Here is an 8,072-nt window from a genome sequence, read left to right on the forward strand (position 1 = left end):
ACGTTCACACATAAAGTGGAAATGACAGCTTCTGTAATCCCTTCCTGGGACAGTCCATTTGACTTTAAGAATTAGTTTTTAAAAATTAAGTAATTTGGGGACCAGCAGATGGCAGAGTGGTTAAGGCATTGAACTCCCACATGGTCTACTGCCGTTTCAGTCCTGGACCCAATGGGTTGAAACTTACGCCAGTCGTGTGCACATGAGTGCCCAAAATCCTGCGAGGAAAATAGAGGAGAAGGGATTGTGGCATGGACCTCCCTCCTGGGGGGTGACCTCACTTTCTGTCTCTCTGGTGAGCACATGCATCCTATAGCAAAAATCTCTCTCTCTCTCAAAAAGAAAAAAAAGTAATTTGGGTATGGGTCCCAGGGGATTCATTATACAATAGCATTCTCTTTGCTTTTATGGAGGCTTGAAATTTTCCACAATACAATGTGTTAAGAACAAGTAGTAGAAGTTGAAGATGTTAGTTTTGTTTAGAGAACAGATGCAGATATGTTGTGGACTAGAACGCAAAGCGCACGGGCAACTCTCGAGGGAAGCACCCTGGTGAAGGTGAAGGAGACGAATGGCTTGAAGCAGGCCCTGTGCATGGCCGCCTCAGGCCACGGCTGCCCGTGATCTCACCGGACCTTCAGATTTCTCATCTTAAAAAAGCTGAGACTGGCGACCAGCAGTTGGCGTAATGGCTATGTCGCTGGACTCCCATGTAGTTGACCGCTGTTCGAGTCCCGGACCCAGTGGCTTAAAGTCACACGGGGTGCATGTGCGTGTGCATGTGCGTGTGTGCCCAAGATCCTGAGGGGGAATGGCGCTGCAGCGCCGTCCCCCCTGGGGAGTGATTTCTTGCTTTCTGTCTCTCTGTCTGTCTCTGGCTTTCTGGCGAGCACACGCACCCTATAGAAAAAAAAAATCAAAAAAAAAAAAAAAAAAAAAAAAAAAAAAAGCCGAGACGAGTTGTACTTCCCTCCCAGTGTTTCGAGTTAGGGGAGAAATGTGCAGTGCTTTGTGCACTGCTGTGCTGTCTTCCGGTTCCATCGTTTGTTTATCCGCCCCACATGTTTCTTGAGGTCCTGCTATATGCCAGGTGTGGGCCAGATGCCGGGGACACAGCCCACAGGACGTCTCTATATGGCGGCAGGACAGAGATCTGTTTTGAGATCTGACGGCTAAGAGATTTTCTTCCTTTGCCGCTTACTCGTTGGGTAGCCACTGAATACTTAGTCTCTGGGCCTCAGCGTTGTTCTCTGTCAAATGGGGATAGACACAGTGTCATTCCTCCAGCTGCACTGATGTGAAGATGCATGGGGAAGAGATGGAAAATGCCCAGAGCGATTCTAGCATGCAGCAGGTACTTGGTGAATGTGTGTTCTTACCACGGCCCCCACAGAGGTTCCAGGCTAGTCACGGAGGCTCACATCATCAAAGACGCAAAATCACTTTAAAGTACGAAAGTGCTGTGGATAAAGGGGCCACATAATATACGGTGGAGCAATAAGTAGGCTCAGGGAAGGCCTCTTCCAGAAGCTGCCTTTCAAGGGAGTCAGTTGGATGATATAAGCTGGTGGTGGGAGAGCAATGGATAGCAGAGAGCGAGGCAGGGAAGAGCAATGGATAGCAGAGAGCGAGGCAGGGAAGAGCTGAGTTTGCTTTGACAGATCAGGAAACTGAGACATGCAGACACGTGACTAGCCCCAGATCCCATGGGGCTATGGCCAGGAATCCAACAACCCGGAGACAGGCAGTATCTGGACTCACTGTGGCAGAAGTCCACCCAGTTGTGTTGCTTTCTCTGAGACACACGTGTAGCTGTGAGGGTGGGGACTTCTTTGCCCATTTCTAACTCTGGTGTCTTTGGACTCTTGTTCAAACATTGCTGTTTGGTGATGCTGTCAAAGCTGTCAGCCCTCTGGCCCAGATAACACTATCAGCTAGATTTGGGGTCTCCTTTCCCTCAGTCCTGTGCTATCCACCTCTCAGCTTCAGGTCACCATGACCTTGCCACAAGGAAGAACATGCATAACTGCAGACCAGGAGGGCACACCAGCCTACCTCTGTCTAGGATGTGCAGATATTCCTAGAAGGGAGTATCCTTCTAAATAGGCACCTCAAAGAATGTGGGTGACCAGGGCTGCACCACAATTAAGGGAGACTTGGATTTTCAGCTGGCATTTTGTAGGTGGCTGGATTCACTTAGATTTATATTTGCACAGTGCATAGTGCATGGTGCAGTCTCTAATACAGCATTCTAGAAAGGTAGGAGGGATCCTGGAGGTCAAGGGTCTCAGGAAGGGAAGAGCATGACATAGATGCCACAGTTTACACTCCCTGCATGGGGCAGCCATTGCTAATCCATCACTGTGTTCCTATCCAGGGAGCTGGAAAGGGCCTCATGCCTTCTCCAAGTGCCCCAAATGAATCATTCCCAGGCAATCACAGCAGAAGCCAGCTTCCCCTTGGTGTTTTGCAGAAGGAGACAGCAAGAGTCAGGTTGAGCTGGGAGGCAGAGGGCTGGAACTTGGCTCTAGCTCTCTGTCACTAATGATGTGACTTTGAATAGATATTTAGCTTCTCTTGTCCTCAGTTTTCACTCTCTTATTTACTTACTAGACCATTTGCTCATTTTTTTCACCAACATTTACTGAGCCTCTGCTTCAAGGCAGGCAACGGGCTTTGAGCTGGAGACGAGGAGGATAGTTTTCCTGTAAAACGCGGAACCTTTGGCTCTTGTGGTCTGAGGGTCGTTGTGGCCCTTGTGAAAGCTCACCTGGCCACGTGAGCACTTTCTTTTCTCTTCTCCGAACCTCATCTCTTGGCATTGTCCTTCTTGAGATGTGGCTTCCAGAATGTGCTATACCAGGAGGTCTGCAGCACCGGGGTTAGAGCAGTGCTGAGAGCTGCTGAGCGTAACTGTAAACGACTCCTTTGCTGTTTGAAATGCTCATGAAAAATATTTGGACAACCCTCCATTACCTGAGAAGGCATTTCTAAAGTTTACATTGCAGGCCTGAGTGTTTGTGATATTTGGAGAAATAATTTCCTGTGGCCCTTGAATTTTTCCTCTGGAAGAGTCATGAGGCAACACATGTTGTATATGGGAAGTGTGTTTAGGAATGTTAATGGAGAGGCTGATGCGCGCCAGATGGGGTGGAAATCCAAGGGGGAAGGGATGTATACACGGGCCGCCACCACTCAGCTCTGAGGCTGGATTTTTCAAGTGCACTGAAGGTGGGAGGTCAAGGAGTCTGACACACGCCCAGGCTTTTCCTGTAGGTGTTTATGTTGTCTCAGCTCATCTGAATCATGATGCTGTTATAATGGAAACACTTGTATGATATTCCATTCATAGACAGAATTCTGATGGCATAGCCTAAAGTCCAAAGCAGCTTTTATTGGAACTTTGTTAAAAAACTCAGATTTGAGTTTTTTAGACTTAGAAAAAGATTATTTCAGGCAATATTTTTAAAAAATAATAATAATAAAAAAAAGCTCTACTCACCGCCGTGTTTTCTGTTTCTTCATCAGTCAAGAAAATTTTGCCTAGATCCATTCTGTAATTTCTAACAGCCAAGGAAAAGGCATTTTCACGGTCTATGTAATGAAGCAATGAAGTAATAGCTTGTTTACTATGGCATATATAGTCTTGCCTTGAGCTGAATGATTTACATATAGTATCTCCCATAATTATCCAACCTATGATTATTGGGCCCTTTTACAGATGACAAAAGGGACCCAGAGAGACATGTCCCTAGGTTCTCCAAGTGGAGCAGAGAGTAGCTGGGCCTGACCCCAAGCTGCCACTCTGTTTCCTCCTCGTGCTTTCCTTAGACCCCATCCTGAGTGCCCCAGGATGACAATGCCATCAGCGGCTGATCCATCAGCAAAGGGTCCTCAGTTTCTTCTCAGCTGGGACCAGAGTGCTGGCCACTTTCCCCGTCACCACCCTATCCAGTGTGACTGGCCCTTTAAGTTGATGGTTAGTGCCAGTGGGCAACAGGGTTTCCTGGCTGGTTAGTGAAGTCAGTGGGGGCCTGCCTCCAGGCTCTGGCTGCGATTGGTGTGAATTGGCATGGGGGTGAGGGTCTTTGTTTGGGGACTGAAGAACAGAGAGGGAGTCGTTGGCAAGGGAGTGTCTATGGGCTGGTGGGAGAAGACCTAGAGCAGATGAGGAAGGCCGAAGGGGCTTTTCTTCTATATTTAACAACTCTTTGTGTCGGGCACTTTGCCAGGGCCTGGGGTGACATATGTGGACCTAACTGAGCCACTCTGGGGAAGATGTGCAACTGAGCTCCAGTCTCAGAGGTCAGTCTCAGGCTCTGCAGCTTCTTAGCTCAGCGACCTTACCGCAATGCAGTTTAGCCGTCTGTCCAATGAGCGATAGTAATACTACTGGCTTCAGAGATGTTGGAATAAGTGCTCAGATAGGACTGGGTTGGGGAGGTGCAGGGGCGCGCACAAAGGACAGACGAGGGGCCTCATGCCATCTTGAAGGGCTAGGTAGTGACAGCCAAGCTGTGACCCATAGGAAGAGACAGCAAAATCAGCGGCGAATAGGCTCCCAGTGGAGGCACGGGCTCTTTGGGGACCTGAGGGTGGGCCCACGTGGCTGGAGTGACTAGGGGGACTGGAAGATGGTGATTTGGCCCTGGGCTGGGCTACTCTGGGGACTCAGGTATCCAGCCAAGATGTGTTATTGGTACTGATGGAAGGAGGTACTTCTCCCTGCAGCCCACAGTGGGTAACCCCGAGGGGAGAGGAGAGATCATAGGAGGGTGCTGTAGTGTGTCCACTGACAGGAGGAGCCTTTGGAGGGGAGCTTGAGGGACTTGGTGCAGAGCAGCCTCCCAACGAGTCTGGGCATGTCTTGAACCATAGCTGGGTTGCAGAAAGAAGTTCAGGAGGGCCTACCTGAATTAGCCTCCTAATGCCTTTGTGACCTCAGCTCCTAGGAATGTCTGGATGGGCCCTGACCTCTGATGGACAAGGCCTGTTCTGGCCCTGCTTAGCTGCTTGGGTTAGTCCAGCAGCAAGCATTTATTGGGTGCCTGTCAATGTATCTGGCACTGTTGCAGACACAGGAATACAGAGAGGGGGCAACACAGGCCAGATCTCTTGGCGCTCCTGTGGGCTGAGGCAGCAGTTCTAGACAGGTGGTCTGGAAAGGTGAGGGAGCAAGCCTTGAGATCCTCCTGGGGGAAGTGTCCAAGTAGTAGCTCCGAGGTGGGACCAGATTTGATATGTTCAAACTGGACATATCTGAGTGCGATTGGGCTTGGGAGATGGGAGAGTGGATGGAGCCAAGGTCACGGAGGCTTCAGGAGGTCAACTGGCAGGAGCTGGTAGAAGAGAGATGAACTTATTCTGGCTGCTATTGGGGAAGAGAATACAGAAGTCGAGGAGGCAGGCGGGAGCCCGGCTTTGATGGCGGGCAACGTGGAGACAAGCCTGGCCGTAAGCCCCAGCCGGCTGCTGCTAGCCAGAGGAGGCCTGAGCAGGCCCCTCAGCCATCATGTGCTTCCCTTTCCTCTCCTGGAAACTGCGAGGGCCGCCCTGAGAGTTGGCTTTGGCTGACCACACCTAACTGGTGGACAGTGTTCGTCAGGCCACCTCTTAGTTACTGGGATGGTTATTAAGGCACATGTGGATGAAGCTTCCTTCAGGACACCACTGAGGGTAAACACAATGCAGAATGGGTGTTCCCCTGAAAATCTTAACCGTTCCTCATGTCATCGCCTCTCTTCTTCCTCTTGCTCCCTCACATCATTGTGCTGGGGTTCCACTGAGGGTAGATGGTGCCCAGGGCCTTTCCACAGCAGGCAGCAGATGGGTGGAGGTTCCGGGGTTCCTGCTGGCTCGGCCAGGGTGCCAATGCCAATGTCCGGATGCCTGGGGTCAGCACCCTGATGGGGATGAGTGGCACGAGGAGGACACTGAGGAGAGGCACCCTAACTGATGTAGGGGTACAAGGAAGGCTTCCTGACAGGGAGGTCGTGTGGAGCAAGAGTAGTTCTCCATGCTGCTGGTGGTCATGGGACTGGGGGCCAGTGACCCAGGCTTGACCCGTTTCAGTGTCTCTGCAATCCTGGCATAAGAGGGGCAGGGGTGAATGGGAGGGCCTGAAGAAGCCAGGGTAGGGGGACTGGAGCCGGGCAGTGCAGAGCAGATTCCGAGCGGCCTGAGGGCAGGACATGAGGCTGGACCTGTGAGGAGGCTGCTGCAGCAGTGTAGGCAGAAGAGGCCATGGCACCTGGACACCAAGGGTGGAGAGAGGGTGGAGGGGAGGTCTTGGAAGCCCATGGCAATGCTTGACTTGGGGATTGACTAAGTCGGAGGGACACTGAGGGGAACTGTTAGCTCACGTCCAGGTGTGTGGTCTGACCGCTGGTGGGGGATGCTCTCTACCAAGATCCAACCCCCAGGACAGTGGGCAGGAGAGTTCCAGCTGGGCTGCGACTGAGTATGAGGGACCCAGGAGAAAGGTCCAACCAGCCCTGCCTGTGGCTGTGGGTGTCCCGCAGACAGAGGAGCCTCCTGAGTGCTGAGCTGCCTGGGCAGCAGTGGAGGAGGGTATAGACATAGGCTTTTGGAGGTGTAGATACCGTGGGAGCCTGAAGTGGGGGATTGGCCTCCCAGGAGTTTTTACGCTGGTGGTCAAAGCGTGAGATGGGTTCCCAGTGCGGGGACTGGAGGCCAGGAGCAGGTATTAGCCACAGGCAGTCACAAGAAAGGGTTGAGGCAGTTGTCCAGGGTCACAGCCTGGCCGAGCAGTCTCAGGATGGAGAGGGGAGGGCCTGGCCCCGGCCCTTCGTCAGCCCCACAGCTGCTTCCCAGTTCTGCTCACATCTTCCCACTGAGCGAAGCTGGCTGGGCAGAGGCCACGTGGGTTGGAACATGAAGGAGCAGGGGTGGGCACTGGCACTCTGTCCACTGAGTACCGGTGTCACATGGACACACGCCTGGACAGTGAAGCCAGGAAGAGCTTGCTAGTAAACGCGGATCTGAGTCTCTCTCATGCACAAAATCATGCAGGACTTCCCCTACCTAGGACAAAGCCCCAGCTCCTCAGTTTGCCACTCAAGACCTTTGACAACGATGAGTCCCAACTCTCCTCATCGGTAGTTTCACTCCTAAGAAGCTTTTCTACCCCAGCCTTCCTGCACCATGGTTACAAGCCACTTCTACGTCTGTCTGACACCTCTTTGCTTCCCTCCTCTGCTTACTCACATCAGGGCCCCAGTCCAGGCATGTGTCCATGTGACACTGGTACTCAGTGGACAGAGTGCCAGTGCCCACCCCTGCTCCTTCATGTTCCAACCCACGTGGCCTCTGCCCAGCCAGCTTCGCTCAGTGGGAAGATGTGAGCAGAACTGGGAAGCAGCTGTGGGGCTGACGAAGGGCCGGGGCCAGGCCCTCCCCTCTCCATCCTGAGACTGCTCGGCCAGGCTGTGGCCCTGGACAACTGCCTCAACCCTTTCTCGTGGCTGCCTGTGGCTACCACCTGCTCCTGGCCTCCAGTCCCCGCACTGGGAACCCATCTCATGCTTTGGTCTGCCTCTGAGCTAGTGGAGTGTCACCTCACTAAGCGAGCGGCCTCGGTGGAGAGAGGGTGCTTTGTGGAAGCACATTGTTCTACACCCCCGGAGTGTCCTCCCTCCCCACGGACCTCCACCACCCACTGCCCTGCTCAATGGACCCTTGTCTGCTGTTGGGAAAAGCCTGCCATTTAATAGTGAATGCTTTTTAGTGCTAGATCCCATGTGCTATATGCCAAGCTAAGCATGTTACAAACATCATGTCCTCGAATGCTTTTCAGTCTTATGAAGTGCTTCTCTTGTTAAACCCATTTTATGAATAAGGGTATTGAGGCTCTGAGAGGTTAAGCCACTTGACTACGGTCCCCCACACAGCCAGAATTTGTACATTGGGGATTTTAAATTAGAGCCAGGTAAAAGGTACGGTTCTCTCCCTTCCTTCCTTCCTTCCTTCCTTCCTTCCTTCCTTCCTTCCTTCCTTCCTTCCTTTTTTCCTTCCTTTCTTCTTTCTTTTTTTAAAAATTTGCTAGAAGGCAC

Source organism: Tupaia chinensis, unplaced genomic scaffold (genome assembly GCF_000334495.1).
Source record: "Tupaia chinensis unplaced genomic scaffold, TupChi_1.0 Scaffold000069_1, whole genome shotgun sequence".
Classification (NCBI taxonomy): Eukaryota; Metazoa; Chordata; class Mammalia; order Scandentia; family Tupaiidae; genus Tupaia; species Tupaia belangeri.